General features: G+C 51.3%; 1 long non-coding RNA gene across 1 annotated transcript; it reads right to left on the bottom strand.

Moving 5' to 3' along the window:
- Positions 1-6263: 6263 nt before the first annotated feature.
- LOC119871627 lies at positions 6264-11026 on the bottom strand. The gene is made up of 3 exons (XR_005357589.1): positions 10769-11026; positions 7506-8102; positions 6264-6733 (listed from the first exon to the last, which is right to left on the bottom strand). It is a non-coding gene; the product is annotated as an uncharacterized LOC119871627 (long non-coding RNA).
- Between the last annotated feature and the right edge of the window lie 6019 nt (positions 11027-17045).

Below are 17045 nucleotides of genomic sequence, written 5' to 3'. Positions count from 1 at the left end.
GTGTTAGAAAACTATGAGGGATGCCTGGGTGGCTCAGCGGTTGAGTGTCTGCCTTTGGCTTAGGGTGTGATCCCAGAGTCCCAGGATCGAGCCCCATATCAGACTCCCCACAGGGATCTTGCTTCTCCCTCTGCCTATGTCTCTGCCTCTCTCTTTGTGTCTCTCATGGATAAATAAATAAAATCTTTTAAAAAAATAAAAAGAAAGAAAACTATGAATATCCAGATAGGAGGGAAAAAATGACAAAATGCGGACAAATAATGTCTAACAAATAAATGTTCAATAAACATGAAAAAAGTTTATCTTCTCTGGAAACCAAAGAAATGCAAATAAAAATGAGACACCATGATTTTTGAGCCTTCAATTTGCAAAATATATGTTTAAATAATAATATCTCATCTTGGAAAGAGTGTGAGGAAGCAGCTACTTTTATTTACTGCTTGTGGGAGTATAAATTCACACATTCATCCTGGAGGACAGTTTAGCAATTTGTATCAAAAGCCTTAAAATTCTGCAAACCCATTGTGCTAGTAAGCCTATTTCCAGGAATGCCTCCTTAGGAAATAGTCATGAGTGTTCACAAATATTTATTGCAGGGTTGCTTGTAGAGAGAAACAATTTCATTTCCCAACAATAAGGGATCAGATAAATTAACCACATTACATCCAAACAATAGAATACTATGGCAACCATTAAAAATTATTTAATCAAATATCATTTAAGGACAGCTGTGCATGTAAATGTAGTTACGTTATCATTAATATTCAAATCCTATGCTCCCACCTGCATAACTTGAAAGTCTTATCACCTCCCTGTTGTTGCTGGGGGACAATGCAGGTGTCTCACGTGTCCTCAGGAAAAAGCATGACCGTCTCTCCTCTGAGGACCACGGGCCAGGCAGGTGCTGGGCAGGCTGGATCCTCTCTCGGGCTTGGTAGGGGCTGTCCCACCCCAGACCTCCCTGGCCCCATCTCACACCACCACTCAATTTTAGCACTGAACTCACATGGTCCTGGCCCCAAAGTCAGCCTCCTTGAGATTCAGGTCTCATCACGACTCATATATTAACACCACTCAATTCACTCTGCCCATCCCCTCTCCCATCTGGACCAAAAATCAATTCTTTAGGCCAGTCAGGGGTCTCTTCTTTTGTCCCACTCCTGTGCTTCAGAAAATTAAAAAAAAAATTCTAAAACCTCCTCCAGGGACCCCCGGGGTGGCTCAATGGCTGAGCATCCGCCTTTGGCACAGGTCGTGATCCTGAGGTCCTGGGATCAAGCCTTGCATCAGTCTCCCTATAGGGTGCCTGCTTCTCTCCCTCTGCCTGTGCCTCTGCCTCTCTCTCTCCGTGTCTCTTGTGAATAAATAAATAAATTCTTCAATAAATAAATAAATAAAACGAAACCTCCTCCATCACAACCCCCAAAACAAAAATCCGCTGCTACACAGATCACCACCAGGGGCGGGGGAAGAGAATCACCAGGTCTGCCTCCTGGAAGAAGCAGCTGGGTCCCAGCTCCGTCTCAGCCTGAGCATACACATGAGTAAAGACCAGAGGCGTGACCAAACAGCGTAAATGAAAGCCCAGAATAACCTCCTCCAAAAGGTTACCCGTGTTTACCTCCTCGGGGTGAGAGAGTGAGTGACTTGTATTTTTTGTTTATTTACCTGTATTTTATTAAATTGTCCCCTTAAATCTGCACCTTTAAATCTTGAAAATGTACTGGAATACGGAGTAACAATGATGAAACATGTGTAAGGGTAAAATAAGAACACCCCATACCCTCCCCCATATACCCATCACCCAGCTGCAATCAATTGGCTGCTCTTTCAGCCTTCTGCGCCCCTCCCTGCCTGCCCCCATACCACTACCTGAACTTCCTTCTTCTCGGTCCTTTGCTCTTCTTTATAACTTCACTGTATAGGTTTGTGCCCCAACCGAGTACTTCTGCTGCTAATTTCTTTAATTTCCCATAAATAAGACCATACTCTAGGTAGTCTTCAGAGACTTGGTCTTTTCCCTCACCATTATGTTCCTGAGATTTATCCACATTATCGTTTAAAGCTGTAGTTCAGGGGCTCCCGGTGGCTCAGTGGTTGAGCGTCTGTCTTCAGCTCAGGTCATGACCCCAGGGTCCTGGAATCGAGTCCCCCATTGGGCTCCCCGCAGGGGGCCTGCTTCTCCCTCTGCCTGTGTCTCTGCCTCTCTCTGTGTGTCTCTCTCATGAGTAAATAAACAAAATCCTTAAAGGAAAAAAAAAAAAAAAGGAAAGCTGCAGTTCACTCATCCCCCATGGTGTGAACACACACGATTGACTCATCCTCTGTCACGTGGTGGGCATTTGCGCTGTGTCCTTTTATTTCACTATCACTGGTAATCCTGCAGGAACATTCTCATCCGTTCCTCCCAGAACACACATCCAAGAGATTTTTTAGGTTCTACTCCGAGGAATAGACTTTCTGGATCATAGGGTGGAAGCATCTTCAGCTTGTCAGGATAATGACTAATTGTTTTCCATAATGATGTGCCAATTCACTCTCTCCCAGCAGTCTTTCAATGACAAGACTGGGATTCATTTAGAAGTTTCAAAATGAGGACTGTCTCCGTCGTGACAGGCCTCCCAAGGCACATCTTCCTTGGTGGTTGGAGTTGCTCTCAAGCACACAAACTAATAAAAAAAAAAAAAAAAAAGGCACCTCCTTTCTGAAAAACCCAAGTGGTGTTTTAGAATAATTTGGATCATATTCTGCTCTCCAAACTCATCTTCAGTTGTTCTTGGTTCTGTCCGGGCTCTCTGGGCTATGTTCTTGGGAGAGTACTTTGTCCTCCAGAAGCAGAGAAGTGTGTCTGAAGTGCCATGAGAGGAGCCCTGGGATGGGCAATAGGAGGCCTGGACCACAAGCCAGTCCCTGACTTCACCCACCGGGCGGCCTTGGGAGGCTCAGCCTTCCTCCTGAGGAATGAAAAAAGGGGATAGGGCTAGACAGTCTCTGAGGTCCCTTCCATCTTCAGGCTGCACAACTAAATCTCCCACTGCTTTTGTACCTGCTTCACCAGGACAGCCCCTGGGGGCCACCTCCTTGCTCCTCACCCCTACATGTCGTGCAAGCTGTGGAGTCGAAAAAACAGTGGTTTCCCGAGGTCACATCTCTATCTTGCTTTGGCCCCAGGGACAACAGGCACGTGGGTCACCTACAGCCCCACCTCACTGTCCTGGTTCCCCTCAGGCATCTCTTGCCAGGAACCCCTGGATAGAAATCCCAAATGCAAAAGTGTGTGCCCTCCTTTTTTCTCTCGTGTTTCTCCCTTACTGTGCTAAAGGATGGAGTCATCAGACTTGGGTTTGAGTCCTGGCTGCCTCAGCCTTTTCGGCTTGTGTGACCTTGTGCTAATCACTTAATCCCTCTGAGGCTTTGGCTTCCTTGTGTATGAAATGATGGAGGTAGTACCTAGCCCATTGATCCATTGTGAGGTTGCGACCTCATATCTGAGATCACCTACCTCCGGCACTTAGCACAGTGCCCAATGCATAGAGCACACTGAATAAATGGTAGCTTCCTGTCAAAACAAGCTCCCTTTGGACAGAGTACACATGCCACCATGGCACTAAGGTTAGCCGAAACCTCAAGAATTCAGCTCTTCTCAATTTGCTTCTGCTTTACAAAAGGGGAATTTTTGGAAACTGCAGTCTGCTGCTCAGTGTTGAAGCAAATGGAAAATGGTTTCAACTTGTCCTTAAGAGAAGGATAGAGCAGCCCAGAAAGATGGAGGCAGGGACCAAAGGGAGAAGTCCACCCAGAAAGGCAGAGGCTCAGACAGAAACGGCCAAGCCTACGTGCTACTCCAAGGGGTAAACACTCCCATGCCTCTTACAAAAGTTTTGGAGTTTAATTTAAATAGATTGGCTAAAAAAAAAATAAAAATAAAAAAATAAAAATAAATAGATTGGCTAAGAGTTTGTTTTTTCAAAAATTCTCCTTTCACTGGATGTCTGGGTGGCTCAGTGGTTGAGCGTCTGCCTTTGGCTCAGGTCGTGATCCCAGGGTCCTGGGATCAAGTCCCACATCAGGCTTCCCGCAGGGAGCCTACTTCTCCTTCTGCCTATGTCTCAGCCTCTCTGTGTCTCTCATGAATAAATAAATAAAATTTTCAAATAATTCTCCTTGCATAGTGTGTATCCCTTTCTTAATGCACTGATCACAGTCTGCCATGTTCAAACATGTATGTATGTATGTGTGCGCTCACATATATATAAACATAATTGGGACTCACCCTACTTTATATAATCACCCAAAGACAGGGATTGTGGTTGGACTCATCCGTGGACTCCCATGAGTCTAGTCCAGAGGTTTACAAGTCCACTCAACAAACACCATGTGTTCATCAAGTATCTTCAAATATCAGTTGAATGCCTACATGCCACGGGCCAGGGGCTTAGTGGGAATGGGACAAACAAATATGACTATAATACTGCTCCCACCCTCAAGGACTTCATAGTTCCATGGAGAAGGCAGGCCAAAGCCAGGGCAGGAGAATTCTAGGCAGAAGCAGCAGTCTGAGCAAAGGCATGGAGGTAAGAGATGGCTTCATGTCTCCAGTGTGGTGAGTTGGCTGGAGCAGCTGCAGCCTCCGTTACATGGAGAGGTTTCATGTGATGAGGCAAGAGAAATAGGCAGGGCCTACAGTCGTACCAAGAACAAGAGACTTCTTCCTCAGGCCATGGAGAACCAAGAAGGTCTTCAATACAATGTGCCCACATTTCCACACAACCACTCGGGGGCTGTGTGGAGAGTGATTTGAGAATAAAGTATCAAAAAAGAAAGTGGTGGAGCTCAGTAAAACCACTAGAAGATAAAACAGAAGGAAGATTTCAAAAAGAAGGTCAAGGACACCAAAGGAAAAGGAAAAAAAAAAAAAGATAAAGTTAGAAGACGAATCCAGGAAGTCCGATATACACATTACAAGTTCCCAGAAAGATAAAACCAAAGAAACAGGGGGAAGGAAGGCATCCAAGAAATAATTTGGGAAAATTTCCCAGAACTAGAGGGCATGAGTTTATAAAGTAAAAGTTCCATTAAGTGCTCCACACAATGGATAAAACAGAGCATCAGCACAGCAGAGCAAGGTCAGCTCTGAAATCTCCCACTCCGACGAGGAGACCCCAAACTCCCTTAAGCTTTCACAAGAAAACCAAGAACGGGTAATATGCAAAGACGGAGAAGGCAAAATGGCATTGACGTCTTTACATCATTGGGTACCAAGTGATCATAGCGAAAATTCTTCCCATTTCTTTTTTTTAAAAGGATTTTTATTTATTTATTTGAGAGAGAGAGAGCATGAGCAGGGGGAGGAGCAGAAGGACAGGGAGAAGCAGTCTCCCCACTGAGCATGGAGCCTGATGCAGGGGCTCCATCCCAGGACCCTGAGATCATGACCTGAGCTGGAGACAGATGCTAAACCAACTGAGCCAACCAGGCGCCTCAAAATTCTTCCCATTTCTGAAAGAAAACATCCAACCCTGGATTCCACATCCGACTGAATCATCAGGAGTGATTTTCAGAAAGGCAAGTTTTTGCTTCTCATGGATCCTTCCTTAAAAGCTCTCGGGGTGTAATCTGCCAAAACAAAGTTGCAAACCAACGCAGAGGGAGACCATAGATGGAGGCGATTGAGGAGAGATGGGAAGGGCGTCCTGAGGATGGTGACAAACGAAGGCCTGGGATGAGATGGGGGCCAGGCATCGAATGCTGTCACCTCTGAGGGCCATTGGGATGGGAGACTCGGGTAGGATTGTTCAGGATGACAAAATCGATAGCGTGCCCCAGGCATGTGAAACCTCTGTGAGAAGGCGTAGGAGGGCAGCTGCCATCGGAGCTGAATGAGCGGTGGGCATGCAGGTAGGCACGCAGGTAGGCACGCAGATAGGCAGGCAGGCAGCAGGCAGGCAGGTAGGCAGGCAAGCAGAAGACCAGGGTGGTTACTAGTTCGGAGGAAGACGAGTTACACGGGAAAGGACAAGCAAAGCACACCAGCCTTCTTTGTCAACACACATACACGACTTGGACAAAATCTTAAAATGGGACAGTCCCTTTCTTAACCTGTAACACCACAGAGTCCTCCTGCCCTCCTTCCTGCTTCCTCAAAGCGCCCAGAGTGGGACAAGCCAAACCCAAACATCTCCCTCTGTCTTTCCTCAAGTCAGCAGTGCCTGGGCATCCCTATTAGGAACAGGACTCGTTGGGCCCCAGTGGGGTGGTGGGGGAGGCGGGAGGGAGCGAGAAAATAAATTTGAAAAGAGACCTGTAAGACTAAAAGAGAAAAACCTGGTAATTAGTGCTTCAGACAGATAATAAATTCTGAATCTCACAAATAAGGCTTTACGAGTTGAGTGTGTATAATTGATACCCCAGCCTGGAGAGCCTATCAGATCGCTTTAATCCCACTTTTTGTCTTGTGCATTTTAAATTATTCAGTTCCTTTGAAAACCAGAAATACTGCCTTTGTAGAATCAGACAGCTCACTCCACAGGGTGCCAATTTAGGATCTCCACAGTGGGTTTGGCCAGAGATGCTTGCCTTGAAGTCTGGAGACGTGTATCCATTCAAACCACAGCATTCAGCGCTGGAGCTCGCCCACTCCGTTCCATCTGCATTCCGCCGCCCGAGGCCTTCTCCCACCTGGCGACTCCCCTGGGAGACAGCCAACCTCGGGGCACCAGGCCGAGTGAGAATGCTGTGGGACCAGGCAGGTGAAAGGCCCAGAACACCTTGGGCTGCTCAGAGACCCTCCCCCCACCCCACTCCCCCGCCCTGCCAAGGATCATGTCCAGCTCCAGCTACCCCGTTCAAGCAGAGTGGGTCACTTCTCAGTTCTAGATGCGTTTCACTGCTGGGTGGGTACAGGGCTGGGTACAGGACTTGACATTCTCCACTCATGATGCCATTTGAGCCTCACACACAGCCCTGGGAGGTAGGTGATACCACCAGGCCCATTTCACAGATGAAGAAACTGAGTCTCCAGGGAGCAAAGTGCCTTGCCTAAGACTAAGCAGTAGAGCTGAGATCTGAATGCAAGTCGGCCTGACTCCAACGACCACTTTTATTATGCTACTTTTATGGACTTCCTCCGGGCCAGGGCAGGACCCTATAGATTCTAAAGAGAACCAAGATGAGGTCCCCACCCTCAAAAAAGCACCCGTGGGGGAGTCAGACACAAACAGCACTGACAGGCTATCGTGAGCTCCTTGATGGAGAGCTGGTGTGCACAGGTGCAGAATGAAATGATGCGGGAATGGGGTGGGGGTGGGGGGCAGTGATGTGGAAGGGACTGTCCTACCCCCTCCTACTGGGACCAGTTTCGGAAAGAGTAGACTCAAGGACATAGGAGGTTGTCTTCAAATCCCTGAAGGGCATGGTCATTCTGAGCAACCCCTAAAACTCAACCCGACCCAGTGAATGAAAATCATAGGAAGGTCCGTCGCTCTGTGGGAGGCAAGAAGGCCCACCTCGCAAGAGTGCGACAAGAGTCCCTGGCGTGGAGAAGTACTTGAGCTGAAGCCAGACGTCCTTTGTCAGAGACATGGCACAGAGGATTCCTGAGCAGGGGGAGGGAGACAAGAGCATCTCATCGTCTGTTGTGATCTCTCTTCCCTTCTCAGAACATCTATTACAACTTCCAGTCATGTGAAAAATTGGGATGATAACAGCCCCTGCCTCACCAAGGGGCTGGGGGGACGAGACGGGAAACTAGGGCTCAGACAGATGAAGCAGTCTGCCCAAGGTCACACTGCGTGCCGGCAGAAAGCAGGTCACTTTCACTGCATGGTCTTCCTTTTAAGCCAGCTGGGCCACCCCTTCTTCTGTGGTGAGCCCATTATGGTTGGTGACTCTTTTTGTGCTCAAGATGTGAGAAAACGGAATGGAGTCAGAACTTGCTACCTGGCAACCGACCCATTATCACCGTCCAAAGATGCTGTCCCAGGCCTGAGCCCCCATGAGCCCCGTGGGAAGAGGGCTGGGCTGGAATTCAGAAGACAGGCTTCAAGTCCCACATTTTCATCTCACCAGCTCCATGATCTTGTATATGGGTCTCAGTTTTATGTCTGCAAAATGGGGATAATAATTCTTGCTGTAAGAAACGGCCAGGGTCAGCGTACACTTCCAATGAACAACGCGTGTGAAAACCCTCTGTGACCTAGCGCCCTCGAGGAATGTGAGGAGCAGAGGGGAGAAGCTGGTGTGCATTGAAATCCTGCTATGTTCCATGTCAGAAGTAGACCCCAGGAGGAAGGTTTGGGTGCAGGTGATGTCTTACAAATTTGCTTTTGGGAGGGACACCTGGGAGGCTCAGTGGTTGACCATCTGCCTTTGGCTCAGGTCATGATCCCAGGGTCCAGGGATCAAGGCCCCCATCAGGTTCCCTGCATGGAGCCTGCTTCTCCCTCTGCCTGTATCTCTACCTCTCTCTCTCTCTCTCTCTCTCTCTGTGTCTCTCATGAATAAATAAATAAAATCTTAAAAAAAAAATAACTTGTTCTTATTAATAAGAGAACCTGTTAAGGGAGTGGGGGAAGCAAGATGAAAAGGTAGCCACGCAATGATACAGACACAGGGGGAGCCCCGGCCTGGCCTGACCCTGCACAGAGCTCTGGGGTAGAGTCATACCCAACAAGGTTGCCCCACCCCAAAGCAAAGAAGTTGGACTTCTACACTCCTTGCCTCGCTGGACACTGGTTACAGATGACTCAGGGCATGCTTCCTGCTCTCAGCCCCTCTGGGTGAAGTGACTGGGATAACCTAAAGGTGGGCCTGCGAAGAAGCTTGCAACTGCGAGCTACAGGAAAGCAGCATGCAGAAGCTGGGCCAGGGCAGGGCTGGGTGACAAGAAAAACCCATTAAAGGAGACCCAAAGGGATCTGTGTGGAGAACAGTGTCCACTCTGCACATCCTCAGCGTCCACATTGAAGCGTTCTCATTGAATTCAGATGCAACTCAGTGAAGAGGATATTATGAGCCCTGCTTTGCAGATGACGAAGCTAAGACTCGGAAATGTGACTTACTCAAGGCCCCATGGTTAATCAGCGATCAGTTCTATCTGCTCCAAAGTCATCTTTTCACTGAACGGGTTTTACTACACCTCTCTTTGCTCCAATCTCCAGATCCCCTTCACGGCATTGGTGGGCCCTGCTCTGGGGCACCCTGGGGGGCCCTCAAGGGTTCCATTCAGTCTGCTTACCCCATCAACATCACGCAGGGCCAAGAAACTCATTGTCGTGGGGGAAACGGAGACACTGGTGTTGGTAGAGATGACAAGGACGGTGATGGTAATCATGATAATAGCAATGGTGTCAATGGAGAGAGTGCTGATGATAAAAATCAGTGGTGGGGGTCAAAGTATGGGGATGGAGGAAGCAATGAGAGTAGTGGTGGTGACAGCAATGGAGGTGGTAGGCTCTAGTAGCAGCAGAGGTGATGATGGTGGAGGGTGATGTCCAATATGGCTGTGGTAGTAGGAGTAGAGGTGGTGGCAGTGGCGGAAGTAGCCATGGAGTTGATGACAATGACAGTGGTAATGGCCATCACCAGGAACAAACTGGCATGGAGGAGATGATGGTGATGGTCATGATGGGATTGGTGATGATGACAGTCATGGTGGTGATGGAGATGATTGGGGTGGTAGTGACAGAGTGGTGGGGTTAGTGACAATTGTGTGGTGGGGGGGTAGAAGGTAGGAGTGGAGGTGAAGATGGTGATGGTGATAATGGTAATGGTTGTGGCCATACTCATATCAATATGGCAGGAGCAGTAGAAGTGATAATGATGGAGTTGATGACAGTGGGGGTGACAGGAGGAAAGATAGTAGAGAAGGTGGAAATGATACACGGATGAGGGCAGTGGAAATGATGGTGGCAGAGGAGGAGGAGAGGGTGATAGTGATGGTGGTGGCTACTGAAGGGCCAACGTGGTGAAACTGGAGGAGGTGATGGTGATGGAGGTGATGAAAGTGGTAGTGACAGCCACGACCATGTGAATACTGGTGGTGGTCTAATGATGGTGGAATTACTGTCGGCGCAGTGGTCACATTGTTATATGATTATTGGGGCGACGGTAGTAGTCGACCCCTGCCTCCCTAGATGCCTCAGAAAATGCGACCCATGGGTCCCCAGCTGGCCATCCAGGGAAGGCAGAGAAGCCCTCTGAGGGGTCGGGGCTAGCACGGGAACCCAGCCTGCCACGATGAGGCCAAGACCGCCTTGCACCACACCTCAAAAGGGAGCCGGAGTCTGCAGAGGGGCAAGGACGGCAGCGCGAGCGAGACAGCAGAGCAAGTCAGTCACATCATATTTCAGTAACAGCGTGTAGCTGCTTGTTAGCAGAGATCTGCTTTCCAACGGCAAATAATAAAATTATGCTTTTTGTGCAGCTAATGAAATGCAAATTGAAGCTGGATGCACATTAATGCAAAGAGTTGAATATCCATTTAATCAGCTCCTCCCTGCAGGGGCCAATGATAAAAATGACAGAGGAATTGCATTGCTAATTCCGGGCCTGTCACATCTTATACACCCTTACCTTGTAAACCCACTACTCCTGTGGCTGGCACCTGCCTGAAGGGCCCGAGGTTTATGTGTCAGGGTTCTGGGAGCCTGGGAATCCCTTTTGTGGGGGAGGGATTAGGTGGTTGGGCCCAGATGGCAGTGGGGAGACCTGGAGGGAGTAAAATGAATTAGATATAGGATCTTTCCCACAGAAAATAAAGTGCCACTACCTTCTCCGCTGTCCCCTACTAGGCCGCCTTCTCTTCGACGTGGTGGGTGGGATGCTAGTCAGACGATTTCTTCCTGAGATACAAATCAGGAGACCAGCAGCGTGACACTAAAGCTGGCACGTATCAGCGGCTTACTCTGCGCCAGGTGCCCTGCAAGGTCATTGGTGAGCACGTGCTCGTCTGACTAGCAGAGGTGGGTACAATTCCTCCGGTGCTCAGATGAGGACTCGGAGACTGGGGAGGTGAAGTGCACAGCGAGCGGGGGATCTGAGGGCACACAGTGGGACTCCCACGGCCACTCCCAGCTGTGAGACTATACTGTGGTCCCCGAAGGAAATGACACCTGGGGAACCCTGGTGTCCTGGGCAGCCCACCTGGAGCTTGGTATCTGGTAAAAGAAGGGGCTGGAAGGAGGGAGAGGCAGTTGGGAGCAGGGCTGGAGGATGTGAGGCTACCACTAGGGAGCAAAGGACAGGAAGGATGCGCCGAAACTCTCAGAGGGGCTGGAGGTCGTCTCTGGGCCACACCCCACGAGTCCAGCCCAGCCCAGCAAGTTTGGGGCAGAGGCAGCCACCCTGTCTGAGGGAGCAGAGGGGGAAGTGGGCCAGGGGAGAGACGATCAAGGGGAGTCTGTGAGTCGGTGACTCCGGAGCCGAGGAGGAAGATGGGTCGGGGGGACAGGGGGGACAGGGGAGCGGCAAGGGCACTACAACGACACCAGAGGTGACAGGCTGGAAGGGAGCGGGGTCCATGTGCACACGTCCTGCCTGGGTCTCCACACCAGGGGCACACGGGGGCAGCGAGAGGACGTGGGGGCCTCCCCAACATTGAGAGCAGCTTTGGTGGCCTCCGGGGGTTGGCGGGGACGTGTAAGCCTGTCCAAACAGGCAGCGGGGACACGAGCTGGGCGGGGGCCGGCGTGCTGCCTTGGCACAGCCTCCGCCGTGACAACCCGACTCGGCATCCGGATCGGACCTGACAGGTTCCTGCTAGACGCCCCGCTGCTACGCGGGCAGGATTTACCTCTCACCCGGCCTCCGACGGGACACAAGTGAGGAGGTGCAGGCGACCTGGAGCGGGCACCTGGCCGCCAGCCCTGCCCCCTCCGCAGCTGGAGGGCAGCGCCGAGCCTCAGAGCAGCCCTCGCGCCCCGCGCTCTTACCCAGCCGCTTCCGCCCTGAGCACCTGCTATGTGCGAGGCACGGTCCGCCCGGGGCCTCTCCTGCATCCTGGCAACACCCCCCTCCCCCAGAAAGGAGGTCTTCTTGTCCCCAGCTTGCAGATGTGGGGACAGAAGCCACCACGCCAGCCGAGATCGTGCTCCGCTGGGCCCCAGGGTCCCGGCTCAGCCATGCTGTGCTCAGCGGGGGCCGCCCAATCCCACCCTCAAGGACCTCAGGAGCACCTCCGGGACGACTGTCCTTCGAAAGACACGAAGTTTCTTGCAGATGCACCAACACCACGTGAAACCCCAAGCGCAGAGCAGTGCGCTCAGCAGGCTACAGCTGGCGTGCAACGGAGGGAAAGAGACCCAGGTCTGGGCTGCCCTGAAGGTCCCCGTATCCGCAGAGGCCCTCAGGTCACCGAGTCCAGCTCAGCGGGAGGAGGGGACGGGGCGGGGGACAGGGGGAGGCGCTGGGGATGAGTTTCACCCTCGGATCCTCTCTCACTTTTACTTCTGGATGCACACATACACTAATGCGGCAAAACTCTAAGAGTTTTCAACTAAAAACTGAAGCATCCGCTCACCTGCATTCGCCCCGGGGGTTCCCGCAGCACGTCCGTGAGGGGGCATTTCTCGGTGAAGGAGCCGGAAGCGCAGAGGGGCTGGTTCGGGGCTGTGGCTCACGCCCTGGTCACAGGGGAACCGGGCCCAGCCGCCCGCCCGTCATCCCCTCATCCCACAGGCATTGGCTTCTGGTCCAGGGCCCCATGGGGCCAGGCACACAGTGGGTCTCAGCAAATAAGGTGTCATCCCCGGCTCCGGGACACAGACGGGAAGGCCGAGGTAAAATAAACTGGCTTCCCTTTAAAAAAAAAAAAAGGAAAAGGAAAAATAACTACAGCTTAGCACCTGCTGAGCTTGGCCAGAGAGCCCCTTGGTAGGGAGAGAGGCAGGGCTGGGGCCTGTAGGTACCGTGACCTTGAGCTCTGCCTTCCTGGACGACAGAATCTAGCCTCCAGTCCCCCTGCCGCCCCAAGGGACCTCTTCCCCCTGGGGCCCTGGGCCCTTGGCCTCCCTTAACACAACCAAGACCAGCATTATCTTTCTACAAAGCTCCACTTAAGGAATCAAGGGGATGAAGAGCAGGACAAGGAGGTTCTGCTGCTGGGGCTCGTGTCCAGGTCCCCCCTCGACACACCTGAGCTGTCTGTCTGGCAGCACCCTGGCCACATCTCACCTCCTCGCTCCTCTGGGGCTCCACCAGCCCTACATGGCACCCCCAGGACCTGCCCCCGATCCCGTTCCCAGGTCAGGCTCCTGAGCCTCATCACCAGGAGAGAGTCAGCAGTGAGGACCCTGCACCCCTAGACCCTGCCTGGCGTGCCTTCACCTCGCTGCCCGCCCTCAATGCCGGGCAAAGACAAGTGCCAACTAACACAAGGTACACGTGGGTAGTATGCACAGCCTTCCACAACATGCTGCACTTGGGTTTGCAGTTTACGTGCCCAAGAGCAATGGGACAGACGTAGACGCTGAGCTGTGGAACAAGGATGTGAGGAAGGGAGATGGCTTTCACAGAGATTTTTTGAGCTGGGTCCTCTCTACCAACATTCTAGATCCTGGCCTGGGATGCAGGGCCGTGGAGGAGAATGAGACAGGGCTCCCCAGGGTAGAAGAGACAGGCGTGAAAAAAGAAGGGCAAGAGAGTGTCGTAAGTAAGAGAGGAAGGATGGGGAGTTGACCACTGGGGACATCAAGGAGGCTTCCAGAAAGAAGGATGTACAGGGGTACACTCACCAGGCAGGCCAGTGGGGAGGATACAAGCTCCCTTCACCACAGTTGTCCAGACCAGGTCTATACCACCCAGGCACCTGGTTGATTCTACAGCAACTCGGTCCGAGAGAACTTCCTGCCATGATGGAAATGTTCTGTCCCTGTGCTGTCCCCGTATAATTGCTGCTAGCTGTGTGGAGCTATTGAGCGCTTGAAATGCAATGAGGACAACTAAGGAACCGAATATTTCCATGTTTTAAATTTTAACTTGTTGAAATTTAAATAGCCACCCACGACAGGTGGCCCACCACATTGGACTCTGACGCTTCTAGGAGAACCAAGGTGAGGAAAGGCTGCCAGCACGAGTTGCCACCTGTGGCTGCGTCCTACAAGGAAGAGATCCCTGAGGATTGAGGCAATCCAGGAAAAGGCCGGTCAAGGAGAGAATCTTAGTGATGGCGAACTTCTGACGTCAAACCATGGTTGGGGTCAAGCTCACCTCACTCAGGCCAAAAAAACCAAAACCAAAACAAAACAAAACAAAAAAAAAACATGGGCCATATGGTTTCCCCGAAGCCAAGGACAGCGGCTCTCCTGAAATCATCACTCAGCTGAGTTTGGGGTGGCCTGAATTGTCTTTGTTTGGGGCTGTTTGTTTTGAGTGGTGTCATTATTTTATTTTTAAATTACCTATAATGCACCCTTTAAAAATTCCCTAATTACAGATAGGATAAATACATAATTGCAGACTTTTAAAAAGCACATATTATTTACTCAATACTCCATAATTACGGTCTTTTCCATGAAATGTATTATTTCCTGGATGGTCCGTAATCGCTCCTTTGAAGCCAGCTGGGGAAGGCCGAATTGTCCCTCAGAGTCAGTTCACAGGTCACTGGTCCCGGCCCATCAGGCAGTTGATGAGGCACCGCGGCTGGCTGTCGGAGCCCCGCAGGCCTGCGCCCACAGGAAGCACCGGGCCGGGTTCCTGCACAGGAATCGGCCACACAGATCCGGCCACCGCGGGTGCTGACCTCACCAGGGACGGTGGGATTAGGGGGCAGAGGTGGAGGAAGCGCTGCTCTTTCTCACTTGATTCAGGAGGGAAGGGCTGAGAGGTGGGCGCTCGGGGCCGCAGGTCGGCGGCCTGGCGATGTGCACCCCAGGGCCATCGTCCACCCACTCCGCACCTGTAGATGAGGCTCTCAGGTTAGGTTTTATGCAAAGCAGCCCCTGAGCCCGAGATTTCGGCGAGGTGATCCCAGAAAGTCCAGGCGAGGGAGCAAGAAAGTAAAGGCAGTGAAGAGGGAAGCTGCAGGCTCATGCCTTCATGAGCAGGTTACCATCGTCATCCACACCTCCAGACCCTGCAGGACACGCCTCAGAACTGTCCCCAAGGAACCTAGGAATCTACCGGCCAGCTCTCATCCCCCGCTTCTTGGGGGTTGTCGCGTAAACTTCGAGACCCTCCCAGGGTGCCCTGCACACAGGCAGCTCGAAGCAGGCCATCGGCATGTGCGGCCACTGCCCACCAAGGCAGCAGGTGACCTCCCAGAAAGACCAGAGGGTCGCAGGCAGGCACCAAGAGTCTCTGCTAAGGCCCATTAGTCACTTTCTCTCTGCCTCCGCTTTCTCACCTGCAAATGAAGATAAAAGTCATACCTGCCTCATAGATTATGGGGAAGAAGAAGTGAGATTGGGTAAATGGAAGCTGCCGTTATCGTGAGTGACAATGGATAAGGCTTCAGCTCAGCCTCCATGGCAGCCCTCCCCAATTCAGAGAGGCTTTCAGGACCAGCCAGAAAATTATCGCAGGGCCTGCAAAGCCCAACCTGACATGACAGCAAATCCTTGGCCACGTGGCTGTGCCCGTTACCCCAAGTCAGACACTGTTGGCTGATTTATCATTGCATCCCTCTTCTTTCTCACTATAGACCCGCAAGTAGGTAAAAATATGAGGGGCTTCAGGAAGATGAATCCGAGTTAGGCTCAGCCAGGCACAGCCATTCCACCCTCCTCCTCCCCAGGGGTTGCATTAGACATTTGACCTATTTCTAGCCAGTGAGATGCAAAGGAAGACAACTGGGAAAGCTTTCTTCTCTGAGAAAAAAGAAAATATTCCCTCCTCCGGCTTTGGACAGTATTGTATGAGGAGTGATGCTTGGTGCAGCTGCAGCCATCTTATACCATGAGGGTCCACGCCTGAATATGTAGTCGACACAGTGACAGTGACAGAAGAGACAATGAAAAAAAAATCCAGTATCTTGCTCACATCCCTGGGTCCCTAAATTGATAAGCCCCTGAACCATCCGAGCTCCGGTATAAATAACAGTCAGTGCTAATGTGGTACTCACCACGTGTCAGGCACTGCTCTAAGCACTTTGCATTTGCTCACCCACTGAATCCTCATAAGAGCCCAGTGAGAAAGGCATTATTATTGGTCGTTCCATTTACAGATGTGAAAACCGAGGCCTGGAAAGGTTAAGCAACCAGCTCAGGGCCCTACAGTTAGCAATGATTCCACCTCAGGCAGCCTGGGTTTGGGCTCTGAACTCTTTCTGATTACACTGGACTCTACTACCACTTTACTATTTTTATAACATAAAAAAAAATAAATCTCCTCTATCCTTGAAGCCATTTTGACTTGTTTCCTCTGCTAAACGCAGCTGATAGTATCCTAGTTGATATACCTCAGTGATGAGATAAGCCAGGAAGGGAGGGAGGGAGGGGAGGAGGAAGGAAGGAGGGAGGGAGAGAGGGAGGGATGGAGGAAGGGAGGGAGGGAGGGAAGGAGAGAAGGGGGAGGGACAGAGGGAGGGAGGGAATGAAGGAAGGAAGGAGAGAAGGGAAGGATGGAGGGAGGGAGGGAAGGAGGGAAGGGGGAGGGAAGAAGGGAGGGGGGAAGGAGGGAAGAAAGGAAAAGGGAAGGAAAGAAAGACGGAAGGGGGGTGAAGGGAAAAAGGGAATTTAATTTTAAATTAAGGGGCATGGCTAAGTCTCAGACGTGTGCCAGGAGGGCAGTGGCTGGAAACGACGTCTCATGTACATACTCCCCTGGAGGAGCCTCCCCTCGCAATGGCGACATGATGAAGGACTACTGTCACCGTCAGGCCGGCTTTACTGGAAGCCCACATCTGTGCTCAGCACGAATGTAGGCTCTTGACATGACTCTGCAAGGCAGGTGCCACCCCCCCACCCCCAGCTCACAAATCAGGAGCCCCAGTACTACTCCCTGGTGTGTACCGAGTTCCTCTCCTGTGCCAGCCCCCACGCCAAGAGCTCTCCGGGCCTTTTCTCATGAAATCTCCGCAATAATCCAATCAAGTGAGCATCATTTTA

Source organism: Canis lupus, chromosome 4, assembly GCF_011100685.1.
Source record: "Canis lupus familiaris isolate Mischka breed German Shepherd chromosome 4, alternate assembly UU_Cfam_GSD_1.0, whole genome shotgun sequence".
NCBI lineage: Eukaryota > Metazoa > Chordata > Mammalia > Carnivora > Canidae > Canis > Canis lupus.
This window is presented reverse-complemented; position numbering and strand designations above follow the sequence as displayed.